Source organism: Rhipicephalus microplus, chromosome 2, assembly GCF_043290135.1.
Source record: "Rhipicephalus microplus isolate Deutch F79 chromosome 2, USDA_Rmic, whole genome shotgun sequence".
In the NCBI taxonomy this organism is placed as follows: Eukaryota; Metazoa; Arthropoda; class Arachnida; order Ixodida; family Ixodidae; genus Rhipicephalus; species Rhipicephalus microplus.
The window spans coordinates 209,732,814-209,745,160 of record NC_134701.1 but is presented as its reverse complement, the minus strand read 5'-3'; positions in this window follow the sequence as shown (position 1 = coordinate 209,745,160).

The following is a 12,347-nucleotide window of genomic DNA, read 5'->3' as shown; positions in this document are numbered from 1 at the left end:
GAAGTGATAAATAACATATTCAGTTAAGATAACCCAGCATTTTTTTTTTTTTGGAAACAAATGAGCACTCCTACGAAACAAGGCGCAGAGAGCATTGGAACGTTGTCACACGGCTTTTGAATACTGACATAGAGCTTTTGTGTTATTATTTACCATAATCGTTAAACCATTTTCGATTAAATATTATGTATTTGATTGGTTTTTCCTCAGCAAAACACAGATGTTTGTAAAGAAAATTGAATTCCTTCCTCCCGGTGTTGTATTTTTGCATTTCTGTGTGCTTTTTTTCAGGCTGTTGTGTATCTTATTCTGCACTAATCTTATGTTCTCGCTTGTTAATTGACTGCTTTTCTTTGCTGCTGCCCACACGCCGTACATTACGTTGGGCTGCTGACTAGTCCAGCCACTTCTAGGCAGATTTTTTTGCCCTTGTCTTCCATCTCTATCAATAAAGTGAAAATAAAGATTTCTTTTAACTACAAAACTAGCAGAGATCTCTATCAAGACATCGTCTGCAATCGTACCGTGTTTTAGGGCGCCTCCGGTGTAGACCAAGACGACGATTAGCGACGTGAGGATAAAAGCAGACCACGTGAGCACGATTACGGTCCTCGTGTCACCGTAGGTGGATATGAAACTGCGCACACAGAAATTGCACTTGAAGGCGCCCGGAATCCGTTACTTTTACACATAACGGCCACTTTAATTACTTACCTTCAAAAATGGACAAATCGAAGCACTTCGACATTCAATTATGAAGAGCCGTGTTTGTCATAAGGAGTGTTCATAAGCGTCGGTGTAAGGGGGTGCGAAGAAAGAACTTGCACTCGCCCCGCCGCCCCCCTCGCCCCTAAGGTACCCGAACACCTTTCTTTTATAAGATCACCTCCTTTATAAGCCTCACATGCGTTTTCAACCCCAATACAGAATCCAGCCGACACCCATAGAAATGTGCAGTGGTTCGAGTTAACTGCTAATTCAGCCCCGTGTTGCCAACAGCAAGGTTCCTGGTTAGTTCAGTCGGTATCGCCCCGGATATGCATTGGTTCCAGGTTCGATCGCCGTACCCAGGCGAACTCATTGACCCACTCGAAAGCTTTACTGCCTTCCCTTTCTGGGATGTTCATATGGATTTTCTTGTAAAAATTTGCTCTACGGACTAGTGGCTATCAATTTTCCCTCTTACAGCCCTTCCTCCACTTACCGGGATTCCGAAGAACTAATTTGTCAAGTCTGCACACGCTGCCGCATCACAAATCTAAGTGAACCGAAACGACAACAGCAACGAGACACCGATTTACCGATCGATATTCGCGTATCCACGCTCCAAAACGACGCAACGATTTCTGGTGTCATTCCGCCAGTCGTACAGCAGCCGTAATGACTGGCTTTATGCCGAGATATACTTACCTTAACGTACTGGTGTCGCCTGTAAAGCGAACGACAGCGTTATCGGTACAAAATATTCTACGTTCAGTTCACACGGCTTCGTACTCACTGTTAGTGTGGGTGAAGATGGACGACATCGTCGCAGCTCCCTCGAAGAATGCTTCACTTGAGCAGCTGCTCACTCGACGACCAGCACGCCTTCCCTCTTCTTCTTCTTCTGGTAGCTCGTTACGTCAGCCATCTCTGGCGTCGTTCAGCGGTCTCGTTCTTCATGCAGAGAAAGGAGAGGAAGTTTTCTTTTGAACGCGAACAAATTTTGCCTTTCAGAAACATTCGTTTATTAAACCTCGTGCCTTGAATTCCCGTTTTCGAATTCATTTTCTAAGAATAGGAATATTTCAAATGTAACCTTTTTCCAAATATTCCAGAGAGTTTGCTTTAGCCGGAATCTAAAAAAACTCAGTAACCTTGTCTTGTCTTCTTAACTGGGTATTCGCGTTACGACACTTTATGTCTAATATATATGTAACAGGTATTAACAGCTGATGTCTTAAATTGTTATAATGTGTATGCTACTGTTTAGATGTACTTTATTTTGTATTTGCTATTATTGCGTTTACCACAGCACATGTTTTCAATGTAGTGATGCCATACATCGTATAACTAACACAATGTAGACCATTGTATCATCATATCATCAATGTATGACACTGGAGTAAAATTCATGCGGCAACATCTGCCTGAACTACCAAAGGCTCCTCGCTAGGTGTACTGCATTATTTTTAGCTCGATTTCCTCGGGATGCGATCCAGAAGAAAACTTATACCGAATGTTGAGTTTGAGTTCACCACAAAGCGGAAGACACCTCATCGTCATTATCATCATCATCATCATCATCATCATCATCATTTATATCTCCCTGATGATTTTCGTCAATCTGGGAGATTCAGTTTTTGTTTCATTAATACCAGAATCATGGCGATCGCCTCCTATGTGGGAATGTGCCTTAAAGGAATACAAAGCTTGACAATTCCTTGTGCTCTCAAGTGCACATGAATGTTTGAGACACATTTACAGGCAACTATGCATGTATCTATGATCGGCTAACACACCTTCTAAAGAAGAAAAAGATTGATTGATTGATTGATTTGTGGGGTTTAACGTCCCAAAACCACTATATGATTATGAGAGACGCCGTAGTGGAGGGCTCCGGAAATTTTGACCACCTGGGGTTCTTTAACGTGCGCCCAAATCTGAGCACACGGGCCTACAACATTTGCGCCTCCATCGGAAATGCAGCCGCCGCAGCCGGGAATCGAACCCGCGACCTGCGAGTCAGCAGCCGAGTACCTTAGCCACTAGACCACCGCGGCGGGGCAAGAAGAAAAAGAAAGAAAGTTTATTGGTGACTATGGATGAGTGGTCATCCGGGAAAGCTGCGTTTTTATCGACGCGCTATATTCAAGCTCCTTTCGCCACGTGCTCCCATGCTGCAACCAAGGAGCTTGGCTGCCACTTACACTGTGCGCAGTACTCATTGTGATGCTTTTGCTAACCATTGAAATCTGCCGCCAAGGCACGATCAACTGCCAATTTACAAGGCAGGGTTGTCGGAAAGTGAGGTAGTCATAGCGCGAATTCGCCTAAAGGATTTAGTGATCCACAATAATTCTGCGCTATAGGTGTAAAAAGAACTGGGGAGGGGTGAAGCAAGCTGTTTTGAGACAGATTTCTTTGATGAGGCGCTAGTGGTGTCAAGCCTGACACTGGACATGTGGGGAAGGGTGCTTCCACTGCACTAGCGTCGAACTGCGTCGGAATGCAGCTACACTTGTTTGTTTTTCCTTCAAAGTTATGGCACGTACCCACTTTTCAGTTACCCTAGAGAAAGGTGTCGCTGCTCCACTAACGTCGTCGGCTATTTGTTCGTTTAACCGTTACCATCATCAGTTTCAATGAACCGGCTGTGAATAGGGGGATTTAGCCATTTATGACAGAACGTGAGTATACATGACCTTCCGTGACGCCAGGAGACGCCGACAAGCCTATAGCGCCCGAGGTGCTTTTCACTAACGAGTTTACTTTTATGCCCGTAAGAATGACAAAACGTGCATGTACAGCGAACAGGAGAAAATGAAGAGACGAGGCCAAACGACGAACAGCGTAGCCATCTGTGGCATACTGAGCACGTGCTTGCGCCGAGGAATCTTGAAATGTGGGGTTTAACGTCCCGAAACCGCCACGTGATTATGAGAGACAGTGTATATAGTGGAGAGCTCCGGAAGTTTCGACCACCTGGGGTTCTTTGACGTGCACCTAAATCTGAGCACATGGGCCTACAGCACTTTCGCCTTCATCGAAAGTGCAGCCGCCACAGCCCGGATACGATCCCGCGACCTGCGGATCGGCAGCCGAGTACCTTAGCCACTAGACCACCGCGGCAGGGCGCCGAGGAATCTTCCAAGGAGTCTTCTTTTTCTTGTTCTTCGAGCGCCTTGTGGAAAAGTTTGGAGAGCCTGTGGGATTCGGGTGGTCATGGTACGACCAAAAGAAAGTCAGAAAATAAGAGCAAAAATAGAAAAAAATGAATGCTGGGATGAAAAAAAAGAGAAACCCAAAGAAAAACAAACAAGGCTTCCAAACTACGTGTATTGCTTCGGGCTTGGCACCCCTAGTGTGAAGCTGTGGAATGGAATGAAAAAACTTTATTTCAGTCCTGCAGGACGCGCTTAGCGCGTATCGGGCGTCTCCCACGTAGGAACCGACAGGGAGTACCTGGCGGCCGCTTCGTGGGCCTGCTGGACGGCCCATTGCTGGTCGGCGAGAAGTGAGCTCCTGAGGGACCTCTCCCACTTGCTTGAGGTAGAATCGGGAGGAGTTGTTCTACACTCCCAGAGCATGTGTGCGAGTGTCGCTGTGTGTCCACATGATGGGCATGTGTCGCTGGGATATGCATCGGGATAATAAACGTGAAGCGTGGCAAGGTTTGGGTACGTGTGTGTCTGTAATAGGTGTAGGGTTAATGCCTGCGGTCGGTTAAGTTTCGGATGTGGGGGTGGAAAAATGTGGCGTTCCAGGTAAAAGTGCTTTGTAATTTCATTGTACGTAATTGGTGCATCCCGATTGGTATCTAACCCAGCAAGATGAGGTTGCCCTGTGGTAGCGCGGTCGGTAAGTGCGCGCGCTGCATCATGGGCGATCTCGTTGAGGTTGGATAGGGCACGCGGCACCCGGCCGAGATGGGCGGGGAACCAGATGACAATGGGGTGCTTCAGGGCACTCGGGTCCACTTTACGCATGATACGTAACGCCTGGTCGAAGCTGTCGAAGTCTTTTTTTTTAATCTTACACGGCGCGATTGTACGGAATTACAAGTTTCAATATGCTTATAAAGACGAAAAACAATTGAAACGCAGCTTTGTCGATATATTACTCAAAGCAACCAATGAATGAACACCTAAACATTTCATCTTCGTCGAAACTGAGCTACGGACTCAATTACAGAGCTGCAACGCCCAATGCTGGACATTTAAAGCTGAGCATTTGAATGCAAGTACAGATAGCTGATATTACAAGGAAAAAGAATATAACATGTAATATACGATATAACACAATATTACAATAACGTCAACGAAAAGAGATAGAATAAATGATGCGACGCAGAAACGGGACACTTGAGTGCGCTCCAATCCACACATGGCGCATATTGAAAGTGGAGCAACTACCAGCATTTTAGTTCGGATGCTGTCGATTGCCGCATGCATCTATTCACATACTAATCACAAGTCTTTATTTATTATTATAAGCCGTTCTGGGGGCCTATATCTACAGTTTGTACGCATTACTAACGCTCTACATTCTACTTTTGTTCAAGGTTGGCGTATTACATATACATTAGGATTGTATCAAACGTTCAGTACCGTATGTACAGATCAGACAATAAAAAATTAATGAAAACAACGCAAACCTTTCTTTTTTTTTCATGTTCGCCACCACCCCTCTACTATCAATCTACATTCACATGACTTGGACTGCTTGCTTGATTCGTTTTAGCACATTCTCAGCCATAGTTTGAAAGCCTTCATTTTTCACACCAGTATTCCCCTACGCAAAGCATACGGTTTTTTTTTTTTTCATTGCCCTTCCCATGGGTCTATATACGCTCCTCGCGCATTACTAACACATAACATCATGACTTCGTTCAAAGGTGAACTTTCGCTCATTTCATGTGCATCAGCAACGTATAATCTAAAAAAATGTTCAACACCGCACAAATCGGGCGATTAAAAATCAATATCAAACGGCTAATCTTCGGGCTGCCGTTCGCAACCGCCGCTCTACTCTCGCTACAGTGCACTAGAGGGCTCTCGCTACAGTGCACTACTGTAGGGCTCACGCCGCCGCTCTACTCTCGCTACAGTGCATTAGAGGGCTCTCTAGTGCACTAGAGAGCCCCCCTCTAGTGAACTGTACTCTCGCCCTTGGAGAGCAAGGAGTCGGGCTGCTTGCGTTCCCGGTTCTCCCCTTCCTGGGAGACTGCTTTCTTCTTGCGGCGTTCCGTCTTGCCGACGCCCTTGCGGCGCTTAGACTTCCTCCGCCTGGAGCGCTGCGTGCCGGCCGGCTGTTGATGTCCGCTGTCGTCGCCCAGCGCCGTGGTCGCGGCACCGCCGGGCTGTGGGCTACTTGGCCCGTCAGGGCTCGTGGCGTCCTTCGCGCCGTCAGCCGCTCTGACGTCCACGTCGGCAGCGGATAAGCTCGGGACGCGCGTCGTCCTCGCGTCGACCACTGGTTGATCTACATTGCCGAAAGGCTGGCGTTAGTTTACTTGTATAGGTATCGCGAATGCACTTTGTAAAATTTTGACAAAAGTTAAGGATCACTGCCGGGTACAAACCTTGACGCAAACTTGAGCGCCATGTGACCATTGTATAGAACTATGTACGTCTGGAATGCCTAACTTTCTATGTACGATACCATAGGGAGTGATCCTTTGCTTGAAGCTGTTACCTACAGATTTGGGTGCACGTTAAAGAACCCCAGGTGGTGGAAATTTCCGGAGCCCTCGACTATACGGCGTCTCTCATAATCATATGGTGGTTTTGGGACGTTAAACCCCACATATATATCATCATGAAGTTGTTATCTATTTCCTTCTTTCTCTTTATTATGCAACTATGACATCAATTCTAAGACATCGTTTGTTTGTTTGTTCGATTGAGTGAATGTTTTTTTTTTTGTGTGTGTGACACTAAGTTAAAACAAGAATCAATAGAGGCGGTTCCAAGGTTCCAATGGAAGCACAGAACCGTGATCATGCGTAGACGCATTTTTAGATTGTTTCTCAGCGTGGCTTCTGGCTTTTATTCATTAGGGTACCGCTATGCTCCCCAGATAAATTGGATTGGCTGGCTGTTAAAAGAGGCTGATTTGTGAAGTGCATTCCTGCAATGATTCGGGGCTTTCCTCATAGCAAATTGAAAATTATAGAACACCAGGACACTGAAAAAATATTTTGCTAGTTTTACGCGGCAAATCATCGTTATGTACAAGACACGTCACGCAGCTAGGAATTTTCTATTAATATTGACCACCTTGGTCTCTTTAAAATTCACGCAAGTATGCCCAGGAGTTTATGCGTGCTACCACGATCGCAATGCGTCCGCAGAGACTGAGACAAGGAAAGCTGTGTCGTCGAGATTCGCAGCACACCTCCGCAGCAAATTTACCGCTGCAGTTAAGTGGCTCTCGGCACACTGACCTTGTTGCAGCAGATCATGTCCGAGCTCGTGCTCATGGCTTTGCACACCCTCTTGTAGTTGAGCCACGGCAACATCGTCTCGGTGAGACTGCTGGTCGACTTCAGGGGGCGCTTCCGGCTTGCCCAACATGTCCCTCAGGTATTCTGTGCGCGTGCGGTCTTCTTCGGCCGCTTTTTGCGGGAACGCCAGGGTGAGCATGGTGGGCGCCGCGGTGCCTCCGACGCTGGTGGCCGAAGACGCCTCGTGGTAGTGGCGACCCGGGCCAGCACGCGACATGGTCTCCGAAGCCATGATGTCCGCTTGGTCATGCATCTCGGAGATTTCCGAGTAGAACTCGGCCGTCGGTGGGTGTACGCCACATCCAATCGCCTTTATTGATAACGTCAGCTGCTCCATTTTACCTGCTGCAGTCGAAAAAAAATACATTTGCGGATCGTTCACAATGTTCTTCACAGCTTCACATGTGCCAAATTTGGTATTACGTGACGTCAGTGGATGTGACTGGTGCAAACATGATAATCATGAGATGCGTGTCATGTGAAAACATGACTACATACCACAGTCAAGGCGCCAATACATTTCGACATGACGCGGTGCGCGTGTTCGCCGGCGTTCATTTCGTCGCGTCACGCCGGCATTGCCACGCCAGGCGCCGGTCCTGCCATATACTCGCAGGCGCGCGCAGCGCTGCGTTGCTTCGACGCATGCGCGTTTCAGCGCATCCAGCCGTCACCCCCGGAAGCTTTTCGAAAAGATTTTCCGGGGGTGACGATCCAGCGTCCCCCCATCACGAAAAGGGGGAGACGCAGAGTTGTCTGGGTAACGCATCGGCATAGAGTAATGTTACTCTATGGCAACGGCACGAAATGCAGCATGTCGCATTTCGCGCCGGTTGCCGTTTGGGCGGCGCCGACGGACGCTGGTCGCACCTGGCGTCAGACTGTGGAGTGCCCGCGTTTCGCTAACGTAGCGTCTCTGTGCCCAACGTGCGGGCGCGTCAACGCTACGTTGGAGTACATTGAGCCCTTTTTGATGCTTGCTCCACACATACCAAATTTGGTGTTACGTGACGTCAATGGATGAAGAAATATATGACTGGTGCAAACATCATAACCCTGACACGTGTGTCATGTAAGAACATGGCCCCGCCACAGTGGTCTAGTGGCTAAGGTACTCGGCTGCTGACCCGCAGGTCGTGGGATCAAATCCCGGCTGTGGCGGCTGCATTTCCGATGGAGGCGGAAATGTTGTAGGCCCGTGTACTCAGATTTGGGTGCACGTTGAAGAACCCCAGGTGGTCTAAATTTCCGGAGCCCACCACTACGGCGTCTCTCATAATCATGTGGTAGTTTTGGGACGTTAAACCCCACGAATCAATCAATCAATGTAAGAACATGACAGCACACTTCGCTCATAACGTTCTCGCAACCATTTCGCTAGCTCCACATATACTAAATTTGGTATCACGTGGAGTGAATAGATGACGAAGGTAAACGACACATCCAAATATGATAATCATGACACGGTAGTCATGTAAGGCAACATTTACTTCCACCTCGTAACGTTGTGCTCATTTTAAAGTTACATATCAACATTTCTCATTCATGCTTCGCATATCATCGATTCCCACTGCACGTGGGATCTGCCAATTTTGCTGGACGCTTTCTAATAATTCAATCAAGTTTTTTGATGTGGGCTCCATACAGCGCTGGCATATTCGAGTTTAGGTTTTGCATATACCTCATAAGCAAGTTTTCTAATGGAACTCGGAGATAGAGAACGAGGGCGTTTAATGAAACCTTGTGTTTTCGATGTATCTGCTACTAATTTTGTGATGTGTTCGGACCAGTTGAGCTTGTCAGTGATAAGGACACCGAGATAACGGTACGAATTGACGCATGAAAGGGTAGTAGAATATAAAGTGTATGAATATGCTAGGGTGGAATGCTTTCGCGACACTTCATGCTTTTGCATTTTGATACATTGAGTTTCATAAGCCATTGGGCACACCAAGATTCTATTATATCTAGGTCTCTCTGCAGAACTTCTGGTCAGTGGTCGAGGTTGTGCGGCCATAAAAAACGCAGTCGTCTGCAAATAGGTGAATTGTAGATGAAATACCAGTAGGAAGGTCATTAATGAAGAGTAAAAATAAAAGTGGTCCGAGAACAGAGCCTTGAGGTACGCCTGAAAAAAACTTGAGATAAATTAGAGCGGTGGTTGCCAAAAACAGCAAACTGAGTGCGGTCCGAAAGGAAAGAAGAAATCCAGGACAGTATTAAAGGATCTAAGGATAAGGAGGAAAGCTTAGCCATTATACGTTGATGTGGGACCCGGTCAAAGGCTTTAGAAAATCCAAGTGGATAATATCAGTCCGGAATAACGAATCTAAGTTGAAGTTAAGGTCAGTGGTGAATTCGTAAAGCTGGGTGTCTCAAGAAAATTTTGCCAGAGTGGATGGAAACCATGTTGCTTAGAAAAGAAGAAAGAATTTTTGTCCAGGTGAAAAGCGACTTGAGAATAAATGATATGTTCTAGCATTTTACAAGCAATACACGTTAATGAGATTGGTCGGTAGTTCGATGGATCAGTACGATCGCCAGTTTTAAAGACTGGCACGACCTTGCTTAATTTCCAATCACCTGGAATGGAAGAAGTACATACTGAATGACTAAATATAATTTGTAATATCTGGCTTGAGATGCCCCTAGTACCTTTAAGAATCTTTGAAGTTGTGTCGTCAGGCCCGGGAGCAACGGATGGCTTCAAGGCATTGATAAGTTTAGCTATGCCTTCAGTTGATATGACAATAGGAGGCATATAATTTAAATTAAGGTTGGAAAAGTTGGGTACGTTATGTGCCGGCTCGCGAGTAAAGACGGAGGTAAAGAAGTAATTCATGACATCAGCACAACGATCAGGAGGAATGTTTGTACCATCTTGATCATGCAAACTGATGTTTTGTGAAGAGTTAGTGCTCAGTAACATGATCTTCCAGAATTTTGGGGGGTTATTTCTAATGATATTTTGCGAGTCAGTTTGGAAGAATTTCTTCTTAGAGCACCTGAAAAGATTTGTATAAGCACGAAGACATTCAGAGTACTTCACCCATTTGGATTGGCAGTTTGAGTTTCCGGGATACCGCGATACTTGCGATTCTCTCTATGACGCTGTCTACTCAATTACAATATACCGCTGTCACTGAGACCCACAAGGCCCTCTTCAGCCTTGTTCGAGAACTGGGAAATGCGTGCGAGGCGTGGTTCGCAGCGGTCGCTTACCTTTCTTTTCAAGGGTGGTGATGTACATTTCCAACGGAATGTGCAGGAGCGTATAGACGAGCGAGATAGCGAGAAAGTAGAGATAAGTCTGCCTTCGTCCAACGTGAGTGAAGCAGAGTCCACCTATGAGGCTGCCCAGTCCTGCTCCTTTAAAAAAAAAAGGAAGGGGGGTGCAGGAAAGGACAAATAAATGGGTAAGATTTCGTGTAACAGCTGTAAATTGTGCATATTTAAAGCAACTGCTGCAGAAATTGAAGCAAATTTTAGAGATGCAAAATGAGAGCTCGGAGACATTATTCATTTGTCATCAAATCATAGACTCCACCATTGTGCGTGTATTACAATTTCCTTTTTTTTACTTTGTAGTGTCTGCCTATAATTGAAAATTTGAGGAAACGAGAAAAAGTATCCAAATTATTGAGGAGCTCTGGCAGAATTTCAGACTCTCTAGCTTCAAAAAAGCGTAAAACAATCCACATTGTGTAGCTCCAGCTACTTGGATAACCTCCCGTCGCAACGACCGATTCAAGACCCAATACTATTTTACCTATCCGACTGCCTTGTTTTTACTGAACTCTCATAGAATCTTTTTGATGACCATGGCAAGAAAAATACTGCTTCAACGTGAAAAAACCGCGCACTAGTATTAGCAAATAGACGCCCCGCCGCAGTGGTCTAGTGGCTAAGGTACTCGGCTGCTGACCCGCAGGTCGCGGGATAGAATCCCGGCTGCGGCGGCTGCATTTCTGATGGAGGCGTAAATGTTGTAGGCCCGTGTGCTCAGATTTGGGTGCACGGTATAGAACCACAGGTGGTCAAAATTTCCGGAGCCCTCCACTAGGACGTCTCTCATAATCACATGGTGGTTTTGGGACGTTAAACCCCACATGTCAATCAATCAATTATTAGCGAATAGAGCAGCAAATATTTGCCCGTATACTTTGTTCACTTCATAAACTCATTAGTGTTGCTTCGTAACGCATAGAACATGTCGGCTGCTCAACCACTTTTTGTACTGTTGTTCAATTCACATCGCATTGTGAAAGCTTTCTAGAAGGCGTGCCAGCAATGTGAGAGGGCTATCGCAGCCATACCAAATTCCTCGAGGACAACGCTCAGGACGCACTGCACCATCGCCTGCGAGACGATTCGGGCCTCGTTGCATCCGTAGGCGGCGTTGGAGGCGCAGAACAGGCCGTACCAGAAGCCGTAGGCCAGCTCGGCGGGAATCACGTGCCACGTGTTCTGGGCCAACGCGAACGCCAAGCAACGAACCGCGCTCGCTCCGAGGGTGGTACTGAGTATGGCGCCCTGCGAGACCCTCTTGAACAGCGCCTCGGCCATCGACAGGGACAGCACCTGCCCTAGGAGGCACTGCGCCGCCACCACGACCCCGACGAGTGCGTGGCCGGCACCGAGGTCCCGGAGGTAGACGAAGCCCAGCAGTGTGAAGACCGGCGAAAGGAAGCCGACCACGAAGATGGTGACCAGAAGCAACACGCTGCGCGGCGACGAGAGGAGAGAGTCGATGGCCTCCACGAAATCGTCCCTCCGCAGTCGGCGCGGAATCACAACGAACAGAAGGGTGATCATGTCCAGCGTGACGAGGCTGGCGTTGATGAAGAAGCCCGACGTGAAGTCAGCTGTTCCGAAGGAGTCGCTTCTCCGCTCGTTCGCGAAACCCGCGGCCAGGGCCACGACTCCCGAGCCCACGGAACCCCAGAGTCGGTAGCTGCTGTACAGCGCGGGCAGCGCTCTTCCGGTCCTCTCGATGACCATGAAGGCTGAGGCGTCCGAGAGTGGCGTCAACGAGGACATGGCCAGGCCCGAGACGGCGTAAGTGGAAACGTAGTGCCACAGGGCGTCACCTGCGAGCACGTCGTTCGCTGGGCCACACTGCATACGACAAGCGTACTCG